The sequence below is a fragment of the Sarcophilus harrisii genome, chromosome 3 (assembly GCF_902635505.1).
Source record: "Sarcophilus harrisii chromosome 3, mSarHar1.11, whole genome shotgun sequence".
NCBI classification, from domain to species: domain Eukaryota; kingdom Metazoa; phylum Chordata; class Mammalia; order Dasyuromorphia; family Dasyuridae; genus Sarcophilus; species Sarcophilus harrisii.
Window position 1 is genome coordinate 468,493,469 of NC_045428.1, and position 14,671 is coordinate 468,508,139.

The window sequence follows — 14,671 nt, forward strand, 5'->3', positions numbered from 1 at the left end:
ACTTTTAGCTAACTATACAGACTCATCAGCAGGATGTTTACTAAAAAGGTGTGAATTATTTTGCTTCTAACAATTCGTGAAATGGAGAAAAATAAAATATGTTCTTAAGCTCTCTATAGCTCTTCTTTGTTTCTATAGTAATAGATAGATTAATTAAAAATGATAGAGTAATGGGAAAAGGTGGGCAATAATGATTCTATTTTACAAATATTAATTTAATTATTGGTATTCTTAATATGAGGAATAGTAGTTATAGTGAATCTGGAGCTGCCCTTAAAGTAAGAAAGACATGAGTTCCAGTTCCTCCTCTGACACATGCTATATCTGTGTGACTTCGAGCAAGTCATTTAAACTTGTAGTGTTCAGGCAACAAAGACTCGCAAGTTTCAGAGCAAGTCCCAGTCTGCCCTAGAATAAGTTTCTTTCTTAAAATTCCTTACACTTTTTACATGTCCAAACACCAAAAAGTTCTGTCCATTTGATATTAAGTATTTGCTTCATAAATGTTTCTTCTTAATTTATTTGTGCATATGTTGTTTTCCTCAGGGGGAATATTTGTTTGAGGACAGGAGATGGTTTTCATCTTTATATTGCCAAAGTCTTGCACTTTTCCTGATACATTGTAGGGACTAAATAAATTAATAAATTATAAGTAATTAATAAGTGCTTGTCAAATTTAATTTTAATAGACATTACTAGAGGAACTAGATCTTAACTAGAAATGACACCTGGAGAAATAGAGAAGTTGCAATTTCATGGAAAAATGAAATGGATTATCTCCTTGGAGAAGTGATAAAATTAATTTTCATCATATACCCAAAAGCAATATTAAAAATTATTTTATGGACCCTGACTTCCCAATATACAATTCTCATGAACAACATAAGCACAGAAACTCTGTTGTTCAGTTGTTCTAGCTGTGTATGACTCTTCATGGCCCCATTTGGAGTTTTCTTGGCAAAGATACTTGGAGTAGTTTGCCATTTCCTTCTCCATTTCATTTTACAAATGAAGAAATTGAGGTAAAAAGAGTTAAATAATTTGCCCAGGGTCTCACTGCTACTAAGTGTCTGAGACTGGAATTGAGCTCATCTTCCTGACTCCAGGCCCAGTTCTCTATCCACTGTGTTGGTTAATTATCCACAAGCAAAAAAAAAAAAAAAAACACAATCATGGAGATAATCGTAGGTCATGTACCAACGTCATAGAGAATGGAGAAATTCTATGAAAATTTTGATAAAATTCTTCAGATGAAGACAAGAAGTATTTTAATGTTAAGTTACTTCAGTGAGATAATGGGCACAGTAGAGAAGAACAATAGCATGTTGAAAAATGTACTCAGGACCTAGAAAAGAAAAGAACAATATCTATTAAAGCTCCAAACTTATACACAGGATCAGAGATTAAATGGAAATTTTCTAGTTTAAACCTCCCATTTTAGAAATGAAGAAACTGATACCCAAAGAGGTTCAGTAACTTATCTAAGCTTATAAAAGTAAGCATGATAAGAATCAAGATTCTCTAAATCAGATTCTCTGACTCTTTATCTAATATATACTTTTCCTGTACCACACTGCCTGGATACTTCCTGTTAAGGAAAGAAGCAGAAGGCAATGTATATTGTAAGCACAGAAAGCCATCATAAAAAATTAAATCAGTTATATACATATATATGTATACACACATAGTGTAAGATATGGGGAATTTCTAATAATTTGCTTTTAAATAGACCAGGTATCTCTCTCTATATATATATATTATTATAGCTCTTTAAATAAACAGATTAATAAATAAAAAAGATATATGCATGGGTAATTTTTCAGCATTGACCCTTGCAAAACCTTCTGTTCCAACTTTTCCCCTCTTTCCCCCTACCCCCTCCCCTAAATGGCAGGTAGACCAATATACGTTAAATATGTTAAGTATATGTTAAATACAATATATGTATACATATCCATGCAGTTATTTTGCTGCACAAGAAAAGTCAGACTTAGAAATAAGGTAAAAATAACCTGAGAAGGAAATAAAAAATACAAGCGGATAAAAACAGAGGGAGTGGAAATGCTATGTTATGGTTCATACTCATTTCCCATACTGCTTTCACCGGTGTAGCTGGTTCTCTTCATTATTGAACAAATGGAACTGATTTGGTTCATCTCATTGTTGAAGAGGGCCACGTCCATCAGAACTGATCATCATTAGTATTGTTGTTGAAGTATATAATGATTTTCTGATGGAGCAGGTATATTTTCATACACAATGGGGTTATTTTCCCTCTTTTATGTTATTTTTTGGAATAAGTCCTAGCAGTGAAATTGATGAGTCAGAATTATCATGGATCACAAATCCAGGATTTTGGATTTTGAGTTAAAAAACACGTTGGAAATTATCTAATTTGGGTGACCAGGTGGCACATAGAAGTGCTAGGCCTGGAGTCAGAAAGACTCATCTTCCTAAGTTCAAACTGGCCTCAGACATTTACTAGCTCTGTAACCTTGGTCAAATCACTTTATCCTGTTTGCCTCAGTTTCCTCATCTGTAACATGAGCTGGAGAAGGAAACGGCAAACCAGTATCTTTGCCAAGAAAACCTCAAATGGGCCACAAAGAGCTGGAAACTACTGAACAACAAAAACAATGTAAATAAAGTTTTGTATTTACAAAAGTAGAAACTATGCTTAGTTTTCAGGTATAAAAAGTTATCTGATTTGGCTTACTAGGTGTAGTTTGATGAATCTTTCTTTAGACTAATTTCCTCACTTTACAGATAAGGAACCTGAATCCCATTGATATGAAGTAGTTTACCCAAGATCATAAAACCAGGTTCTCTCATTCTAAACCTAGTATTCTTTCTGTATCATATTGAAAAGTAGAATTTATTTTGTGATTTCTCTTCTATATTGTCATATTGCTCTTCAAAATATTTATACTAGTCCATGGTACCTAAAAAAATGAATTAGGACTATTTCCCCAAAAGGCTTACCAACACTGGTCTTTATCACTTTTCAATATTTTTGTCATTTTAACATGGTGCTATTTTAAGGTTGCTGACTTGCATTTCTTTGATTAGGAGGATATTTTTGTTTTTATTTCCTTTATAACTTTTTTTTTATCTTTTGAACATTGCTCTACTAGCATATGTTTATTGGTAGTCTTTTAGATATTCATCAATTTCTTAAAGATTCTGAATGTCATCTCTTTTCTATATGTTTACTGCATATATTTTCCCCAATTATCTTTTTTTTTTGGTAGTTTTAAAAAGAATGTTTTTTATTGTGTAAAATCTTTTTATCTTTATATAATCAAACACATTATTTTACTCTATTGATTTTTTTCTATTTTTTGATCAATAAAAATGCCCCTTCTTTTCATAGCTGGACAAATATTGATGCAATTGTGGGGTCACTATAAGAGGTATAGATCCAAATCTTTTGTTTTACTTTGTAGTTATTCAGTTTTCTAAACAGTTTTTATTGAATTCCATTTCTGAGCATTTTTTAAATGTGGGCCCAACAAACTGTAATTGTTTATATATGTTGGATTCTGTATCTGTGTTTTCCATTCTATTCCACTGATCTACTTCTCTTCTTTTTTCTATTGCCTGACACTTTACCATTACTGCTTTAGAATATCTTTTGAGATTTAAGCATGCTAGTCTCCCTTACTAGCTTTATTTTTCATAATTTAAAAAAAGATCCCTTGTATAAATGTGAATACAATCAATTAGCCTTGCTTCAGATATATTTACTTTTAAATACATGAATTTAAATGCATGAAATGTCAAAGTAACTTTTTATTTATTCCTCTTAAGCCTCCATTAGTAAGTACTCTCGTCATTCATTCCCATTCTCTTTTATCCTTACATGGTTTTGTTTTCCCGATTCTGCTTTTTTCATTTTACATTATTTAATAAAATTGTACCCCATATTTCTTTATATTCCCCATATTTATTTATCTTTATTACATTAAAGTATTCCATTGCATTGATGTATAACAAATTATTTAACTGTTCCACTATTTCTAGACATTTAGATTGCTTCCAATATTTATTGCAAATACAAGTAATGCTTTTATAAAATCATCAATGAGCTCTTTTTTGTTTGTTGATAATACCTTGAGGGCGTATTCCCAACAGTGAAATTATTGAGTCAGAGAATATAATTATATTTAGAACTTTTGCTGTGTGCTGCCAAAGTGATTTAAAAAAATAATGTACTGTTTTTCAGTTGCACTAGGAAAAGATATACTTCTTCATAGTTCTTGATGACCTATTTTTCTGTATCAATTTTGTTATAATTTGTTAATTCTCTGAAGTAACTTATGGGAATTATGATGACTATTATATTAAACCTATGTAATAGTTTGAGAGATACTAATATTTTTACTCGACCTAATTGTAAGCAGTGGCTATCCTTCCATTGTTCAATTATTCCTTGGTTTCTTTCAAAATCATTGAGGCTGGATTTGAACTCAGTTTCTCCTGAGTCCAGGGCTGGTGCTCTATCCACAGCAACACAGGTATTTCTTTGACACTATATTTTACAGCATATCTCCCATATAGTTCCATTGCCCTTTGGATGAATTAAAACTTTAATTCTTCAGTGCCTATGGCATTTCATATTTTCAATAAGTTAGTTTCACTAAAAGAATATTGATAATAAAAAGATAGGCTGTTTTTTATGGGAGAAGTCAGGGGTCCTCAAACTTTTTAAATAGGAGGCCAGTTCACTGTCCCTCAGACTGTTGGACTGGACTATAATAAAAACAAAAACTTTTGTTTTGTGGGCCTTTAAATAAAGAAACTTTATAGCCCTGGGTGAGGGGGATAAACGTCCTCAGCTGCTGCATCTGGCCTGCGGGCTGTAGTTTGAGGACCCCTGCTCCGATCATTCAAAATACTGCACAGTAAATATTACACACATGTAATACAATCTTCTCTCTTTTTCTTGTTTGTTAATGAGCTAAGTTCATTGTCCATCTGCAGTGTCCATGCATGATTGATGTACTGATAGAGCAACAATTTGGACTTCTCTATTCCAGAAAAGTCATTTTTTCTTCCATTTGGTTTTTCCTGTGTGGATAATTACTCTCAGAACTGTAACTTAGAAAATGTTGCTGAGTCTTCACCTATGGTACTGAGTTTAGAAGGTACTGAATTTATAGGACTTTGAAAACATTTTTAGTCTTTTAGCAACATAGAAATAATAAATATCATTTTATTAGCAAAGATAATTCATTATACTAAAAGAATATAGTATAGAAGGTAGATTGCAATGGGCTCTACCACCTGCCCCTCTTTGCCTTCTTCATGTTAATATCCTAGGGTCTCTGTTATAGCTATCCTCGTAGAATATAATAATCCCCTACCCATACCCATCCACAACCCCTTAAACAATCATGTCTTTCATGTCATTTTGCCTTAGGTATTATATTGGATATTTATATCATACTAAAAAATTTTTGTTTAAGGCTCTAGTTTGGGGTAAGGCTTTTGAGTGATTATGGATCTTATTCAAGAAACTTCAGGATTCTGATCTTGTTGTAATCAACACAATGGTATATGTAAACAGGAGCTTTTCAAGGACTTTTTAAAAAGACCAACTTAAATGGGAGGGGCAAGAATATAATATACTTGTTTAAGACCTGTTTTTAATAGAAATGCTTCTAATGTTTTTCCATTAAAATGATATTATTATTAAATATGATAAAATTACATTAGCTATTAACTTCAAGTATATATTTAAGTTATTTTATGGAGAAATCATTTTATTCTTATATTAAAATGTATGACACAATTTAATCAAAGAGTTTTTCTGTATCTAATGATCTGGCTACACAACATTTGTTTTCTCTTTCTTTTTAAAATAACTTTGGTATATATTGATTCTTTTCGTAGCATTAAACCATCCTTGTATTCTATCTGTAAATCCTAGATGGCAATGATGGATGATTTTTTTTTTTTTTTTTATGTATTGTTAAAGTCTAATTGCAAGTATTTTATTTAGTAGCATTTCATCAATGTTTAGTAATGATATTGGTTTCACGTTTTCTTTTTCAGTTTTCTTTTCATTTGGTTTAGTAATCAATATGACAATTACGTGGTAGGAGAAGTTGGGTAGCCCGGTCTTTCTCCATATTTAGAAATAGTATGTTTAGTATGAGTTATTTTTTATTTGAAAGTTTGTTAGGATTTATTAATGAATTATAACAGGCCTGGTGTTAGCTCTTCAATGACTCAATTTCTCCTTTTGGGAGAAATTGAGGTTATCTAGTTAATATACTAAATTAAATGCATAAATTTATATATAAATTTATTAATTGATTATATAATATAAATTTATTTATAAATATATTTACACATATTATAATTATATATTAATGTAGTAATGAATTTCCTTCAGATTCTCAAATTTATTAGCAGATTTATTAGTAGTAAACTCTGATAATTTTCTTTATATCCTTTGTACTCACTATGGTGCCACTATGTCCCAAGTCAACTCAATAATAGTATCCTTCCTATTATTTCCTTTTACCCAATTATTATTTAATGTCCTTTAAAATTTTTCTAAGCCTTAATAAATGAAGAAGATTATTCAGTAATAGTCAGATTCTTAAAGCCTTTGTAATACTTGTTGCCTGGTACCAAACTATGTGGAGGATTAGTGAGGGTCCTTTCCCTGCTTTGGTATATGCCTAAGTCTTCCTCTTTCTGTTTCTGTCTCCCTCTCCCCGCCTTTGTCTCTCTCTGTGTATCTCGCTATCTTTTCTCTGTCTGTCTCTCTCTGTTTCTCTTTCTCTCTCCCTTTCTTCTCTAAGAATTGAGGTACTGCAGCTGCCAACTGGGGTTCTATGTGGCTGTGAATGCATCCTCTGTGCTTATTCTTTTCTGATCTTAGATAAAGATGTATTAGAAAAGGAATAGAACATTTTATGAACTTGTAAGCTTCAAAATGTTCAAAGAGTTATCAGAGGTCCAGCATTGGGGTTCATGGCAGAGTAGTCACCATGATTGATCTCAGTAAGAAGCATGAGGAGCAACCTATTAGATCCAGCTATGCAGTGGATCAATCAGGCATCTGAGTCACTATCCTGCAAGCAAAGGAGTGACTTCTACATCAGCTATGTCACATGCAAAGTGAACAAATGCTTTATGAAAGGCATTTTAGGTTTGAATCCACTCTTCTAGACACTCAATAACCACGTAGAAGAATCAATGTGATCTGGCTTATGAGGATGTATTTGTATTTCTGACTTTGCTAGCTTTGTCAGCAAATATTCTTTTGCAAAAACTAACTGATGAACTGTGCATACCCTTTGATCCAGCAGTGTTACTACTGGGCTTATATCCCAAAGAGATTATAAAGAAGGGAAAGGGACCTGTATGTGCACGAATGTTTGTGGCAGCCCTTTTTGTAGTAGCTAGAAACTGGAAACTGAATGGATGTCCATCAGTTGGAGAATGGCTGAATAAATTGTGGTATATGAATATTATGGAATATTACTGTTCTGTAAGAAATGACCAAGAAGATGATTTCAGAAAGGCCTGGAGAGACTTACACGAACTGATGCTGAGAAATGAGCAGGACCAGGAGATCATTATATACTTCAACAACAATACTATATGATGACCAGTTCTGATGGACCTGGCCATCCTCAGCAACGGGATCAACCAAATCATTTCCAATGGAGCAGTAATGAACTGAACCAGCTACACCCAGAGAAAGAACTCTGGGAGATGATTAAAAACCATTACATTGAATTCCCAATCCCTATATTTATGCCCACCTGCATTTTTGATTTCCTTCACAAGCTAATTGTACAATATTTCAAAGTCTGATTCTTTTTGTACAGCAAAATAACGTTTTGGTCATGTATACTTATTGTGTATCTAATTTATATTTTAATGTATTTAACATCTACTGGTCATCCTGCCATCTAGGAGAGGGGGTAGGGGGGGTAAGAGGTGAAAAATTGGAACAAGAGGTTTGGCAATTGTTAATGCTATAAAGTTACCCATGCATATAACCTGTAAATAAAAGGCTATTAAATAAAAAAATAAAGAAAATTAAAAAAAAAAGAAAAAAAACAAACTTCATTAATAAGGAAAAAAAACTAATTGATGTTCATTGTCAATCAATAATGTCAAGGAGCTGTCAATTGCTCAAAATTATATTGGGGTGACCTATTTTAGATGAGCACATCATATGGGTGTACTAAGTGATAATTAATGTTAAAGACACATCACATCCCCTCAGAAATATTCCTAGACCTCTGAGTTGAATACTAGTAATATTCTTGCTCTGAAGAGCTGACTTACTAGTCAGGCTATAGTTTAAGAAGGTGAGCCCAGAGATTATATAAATTCTATAATTACATCATTATTGCTATTTATTGCATTGCATTATGGTGTATAAATGCAATGTTTAGAATCTCATTTGTATAAGTACCTAGCTCTTTAAAATTATTTATCATAATAAACATTAAATAATAATATAACCAATTAAATGTACTTTGAAATGATTTATATTGGAACAAATGGATTTCAGTCCATAAAATATCTTAAAAACTTTTCAGTCATGTTTTCTCATGCAGTAGTTCTTGACCTTTTTTGGTGTTATGGAGCTCTTTGGCACACTGGTAGAGCCTATGGATCCCTTCTCAAAACATTGTTGTTAAATGTTTAAAACAAAGTGCATAAGATAACAAATTTTTTAAAAGTTATATTGAAATACAGTTATTAATTTTTTTTAAGTTCATAGACCATAGGTTAAGAATTGTTGCTCTAAGGAATTTTTTTTTGTCTATTCTTTCTTTACCATTCACTTTTTCTTTTATACAGTTGTAGTTACTGTGTATTTATTCTTTTGATATATCCCTTTTTGCTATGTATTATTTCATAAAGCTTTCCCCATGTTTCTTCATATGTACCACTGATACTGTTGATACTACATTAAATCAAAATGTGTTTAACTTTTTCTTGATTGTTAAACATTTGGGTGGCTTCCAGTTTGTTTTTTTTAGTTTTTTTTGCAATTAAAAATGTTGCTACTATGAAAATCTTTCAACAGATAAACTATTTTAGTTGCTCAGAGTTCATTCCCAATAGTATAATTATTGAGCTTTTTATGTCTTCTTTGTAGAGTAGTACATGATCAATATTTCTGTAAGTTCTCCTTTACCCCCATAGGCATATTCTTTGTTTTCTTCATTAAGTTCTACCCACATATGTATTAGATCTAGCTTAATATGCAATATAATTCTATAATTCCTTTTAATTTCCTCTACCTGTCATTTTCATCTGTTTGTTTCACAGCATGTTGATAGAGCTATTTGTGCAAAGAAAAGATGCTAGAAATGAAATAAAAGGACCTGGATTAAGTTTATGTTTCTGCCACTTTTCCCCTGTGTGATCCTGAGCAAATTACATCTCTGAATCTCACTTGTTTCATCTGTAGAATGAGGCAATTAAACTAAATAACTTTTAGGATACTTCCAATTCTGAATCTTTGATCCTGTGACTTCGATGGTCTGAGAATTCTTCATAGGGGAATGCTCTCTATTGATGGTGACCCCAAGAGATGTTTTCTGGGAATCTGGCTCATTCAGAGACTGTGTGGAAACAGCAGCCCAGCATAATGTGCAGGTCTACTGTAGAATGAAGTAAATATGCTTATTAATTACTTCTACAAATGCTTTTGATGACATATTACATATTTGTCTTTTTCATTATTCTCATTTTCTGTATGTGTCTTATAAGAATTCTTAAGTTCTTGTGTGATTTCTTCTAGCTTTTTAAAAACTTTTTTCTATTTGCTTTTGTGATTTTCTTGGTATTCTTGATTTTTTAAATGTTTACTTGATCCAATTGAGGATATTACTTAGAATATTTTGTAAGGTTTTCTTTTGCATCTCTATCACCAACATTTTAGCTCATTCAGTTGTTTGGCAGCTTTTAAAAATATATCAGGACTTTTCTTGTGCTTGTTTTAAAATTTTGGTTAGATTGTATTTGCTTTTCTAACTTTTTTGTTTTATCAATTTTCCTTCCTTTCATCTATCTATCCATCTGTCTGTCTGTTTATCTATCTATCTTTGTTTCTGTCAGTCCATTTAGAGGGAGTCCCAACCTATGATTTCATATTTCTTTCTGTCTGTCTTGTTTTTCTCTGTCTCTTTCTGTCTCTAAAATATAGGTATATGTAAATTACATATGCATAGATATGTATGTATGTGAAAATATATACACATTTGTATATTTATATGTGTGTTTGTATATATTTATACAGATATATATGCTTATATGTGTGTACATGGATGTATTTGTATATATTTATATATACATACATATGTAGAAAGGTGCAGACCTCTGACTTCATTACCATAGGGAACTCTTAGCATGAAAATTCCAATCTATGTGAATATGAATTCTGTGACTTTTAATCTGAGTCTCCTGGGGCACTGAATAGGAAAATGACTTTCCCACAGACATAGTACTAATAAGCATATTTCTTTATTTATCATGAAGCTGTACTACTTTGGGATTTCTCTGATGGAATTTTCCTCTATATCCCCAAAGGATACCATTTACTCCTTCTACCAACCAACATATCACTTGAGTCTGACATTTCTGTAATGTTTTGTACCCATAGTCCCTAGTGCTACAAATAAGGAAGGGAGGTGAATCCTTCCTCAACACCCCCCCCCACACACACACACATTTCATTTAATTGTTGTAGTCATTGTATGTGTTTTTCATGACTGCTAATTTCTTCAGGTGTATTGTCTGATAAACTCCTTAAGGGCAAAGACCAACTTTTTTCCCCCTTATTTATATCACCAACTTTTAGCACAATACCTGACATAGAGTAGGTTCTTAATAAATATTGATTGAAAGTAAGTATTAGAGACAGGTTTTCCTTCTTTCATAGGCCAGCCCTTTATCCACTTTGCCACCATTTTTCTCTTTCTCTCTCTCTTCTTTCTCTCATTATTTCCATTTAATTGTAGTCATTGTGTGTACTTTTCATGACTCTGCTACGTTTCCCTTTGCATCAGTTTACACAAGTCCTATATTTCTCTGAAGTCTTTATGTTTGTCATTTCTTACAAATTGATAATATTATATTACATTCACATGTCATAATTAGCCATTTCCTAATTGACTAAAGATCCTGCTCCCCCTCCACACTACTTTGTTAATACAAAGAATGATGCTATGGGCATTTTGAAAAAGATCTTTTCTTTAAAGCTGGTTGTTTACTGATGCTACTATATTACTATGAATCATAGAATATCAGTATGTATGACTGAGAAAGAATTAAAATTATAAGGGGAACTGCAAAGACAATGAAAAGATTAATGTAATGGGTATCAGCAACTTTGACCATCTTATGAAGTATGACCTGAGCATAAAAGAATTGTGTTTGACTAGGAAAGGAGATGGGTCAGTCACACTGTAAGGGTGAGAAACAAAAGATAAAAACCATGAGTACTGCATTGTTAGTCCTGAAACATTAATAGAACCAAAGGAAGGCCTGCAGTATGTTGAGTGGATCATCTCTGCAGGATATAGGAAGACATTATTATGTCTTCCTATGATCTCTTATGACATTGCAAAACCCTGCATTTACATAATAATATCTCCTGTCACTAATTAGCTATAGTTATTCTAGGATGTGTTGACTTAAAATCATTAACTCCTCTTACTGAGGGGAGCATTATGGCATTGACTACACAGGGAGAATGCAATTAATCAAGCAATTGACAACCATTTATTAAGCACTAATTATGAAAAAGGTGCTACACTAGACACTAAGGATACAATGATTATAAATTAAGGGTATGATCATAGATTTTGAGCTGGAGGGGAACTTAGAAGCTATTGAGTCCATTTTACAGATGAAAAAAACAGAGATTCAGAGGGCTTAATGATTTGCCCAGGAATCAGATATGTAAAAAATATCTGAGGTGGAATTTGAAACCAGATCTCCCTAACTCCAAGCTCTGTACTATATCCACCATAGGATATACTGTCTGCTCAAAGAGAAGATGACAAATGGAAGAGATGCTATGGAGGGACAATTAACAAAACTTGGTGAATGATTTCCAAAAATATAATGTAGTTAAATCCAAAATAAAAATGGATCAGTTTAACAGAGAGTTGGCTCTGCTTTCTGCCCCCTCCCACCCACCTAAATCTTTAGTTGGGGGTTGAACTACATAGCTTTTGAGGTCTTTCTAATTTAGAGATTATTGTGATTATGTGATTCTCATTTTTTTATGGAAAAATTATATCATAAGATGGATAAGGCATAGGATATAGCATTTTTTACCATGTATTACTGGTAGAAGTATCTGTATCAAGAAAACCATGGATCCATCCAAGTATCAATTATATTTTAGATATTCTTCACTAGGTTGTAATCTCATTGAGCATAGGGACTGCACCTTTCTTAATCTCAATATCTCATTCAGGGCCTGACACATATTCAGCACATTTTAAATTTGTTTTTTGTTTAATTGTTTCAGCTGTGTCCAACTCCTTGTGACCCCATGTGGGATTTTCTTGGCAAGGATACTGGAATGGTTGCATTTCTTTTTCAAGCTAATTTTACAAATGAGGAAACTGAGGAAAAAAACATTAAGTCACTTACCCAGCTAGAAAGTATCTCAGGCCAAATTTTAGCTCATGAAGTTGTTTTCCCAACTCCAGGTCAGGTATTCTATTCTCTGCACAACTCAGCCTCTGTTTTGCACATAGTAGGCACGTAAATCTCCTTTATTGAACAGAGACTTTCATTTGCCTATTTTTTGAGTTTGTGGTACTTTCATATTTGGCAAATAGCAAAGCTAAATTAGTTCAAGATTGAATTCTCTAGTGAGTACCCACAATGCAGACATTCTCAATTGTTGCAACAATGAGGGCAGACACTTCAGAGCTCCACTTCTTTTCTTGCCAGGAAGAGAGCCACTCCTTTGTAACTTGGCAGCAGACAGCAGAGATGTTGACAGGTAGAAACGCACTAGCTTCCTCCAAAAGGACTTTGATAGTTTTCAAGAACACACAGATACTTAGTGGAGACTTCAATTTTTGCCTAGTGTTGCATGGAATGAATGACTTAAACTGAAAGCAAACTTTGTACCACAGATAAATTACTGCCATATACACAAACAATTCTCCACGTGACTGGTAGAGAATATCTGATTCTGAAGGGAGCTAATGGACTTGGAAAGATTTTATCCTGATGGCAGTGGAGAACTACTGAAAGTTTTTAAGCACAGTAGCTCTTGGTGCTTCAGGAAAATTAATTTGGCTGCAGTGAACAAGAGATACTGGAAGGGAAAGGGATAAAAAAAAATTAATTTTCTACTTTCTGACTTTTCATCAGACTAAATCTTCACCTCTACTTTTATTTCCTAGTCAGACTCTGTTGTCTTTTGTCTTTTGTATAATACAGAATTTGGGAAAGTCATTCTTGATAGAGTGGATCTGAATCTATTTTGTGTGACTTCAAAATGTTCCATTTTTGTGACATTAATTCCCTAAATTACTCTGGCAAAAAAATATTTCCATTTGTTTCCCTGAGCATTACCACTTCATACATTCTTTGAAAATGCAGCCCCGTATGTTCTTAGTAACAAAAATAGGCAAGAGGTTTTTTTCCCTTCTTCTTCCGGAGAATGTCTTGCAAGCTGCTTTATACAATTTGGTGTAATTTTTCTAATGTGTCTGTCTGTCAGTTTTCGGCTTCTCCTGGGCCTACATTGTTCAGGATCCTGCCCCTCTTGCAGGAAGCATGGGCTTCGGTAAATTGGTTTCTTTGTACATTGAGTAGAAAGGCAGGTGTGAGTTGTGATTGATGGCTGAGTTTATACAGAGACAGGAAAAAAAAAACTGCTGGTGTGGCATTTCTCTTCTGCAAGGGATCCAATTCATCCTTTTTCTACTGCTTCATTTTTATAAAGTGACTTGGCTTTTTATTACATTATTCATCTGTCACATATAAAGATATTTGGAGGAATATTCCTTCAATTCAGATCCTAGTTTGTAGGAACAATGGAAGGAAAACATTTTTTTTCATTCCTGAAATGTGTGCAGCATCTAAAAGAACCTACTTACCATGTAGTGATGATTATAATGAAACTTATGGTGAGGGAATGATGATAAGAGGCCTCCTTCCTTTCTGTATTCTGTAACCAATTTTTTTTTTATCAGAAGAGACAATGGAGTCTCTATGTAGAGGGAAAAAAATACCTAAAATATAGAAATCATCTCTAAGAGAGATTATTCAAAGGATAGGTAGGAGTTGAGTCTTGGTAACCAAAACAAAATTAGGAACCTGGAGAGTAGTTGTTGGGATAATTCAGGTCAACATATTGTTCTGGTCTGCATCAAATAGATTATTACCTTAATTCTTCACCTGGGTTCAAATGATACCATTGATGCTTATATAGAACCTTCTGAGGCCTATTTCCAGAAACTGACTGATTATTCTCTCCTTGAGGTGCTGGGGGTAACCCTGAGGATCCGGGATTCTCTTCTCTTCTCTTCTCTTCTCTTCTCTTCTCTTCTCTTCTCTTCTCTTCTCTTCTCTTCTTCTTCTTCTCTCTCTCCCTCTCTCTTCTTAGTTAAGTCTCAACATTTATATGTAGAGATCACCATATGTAAATCTA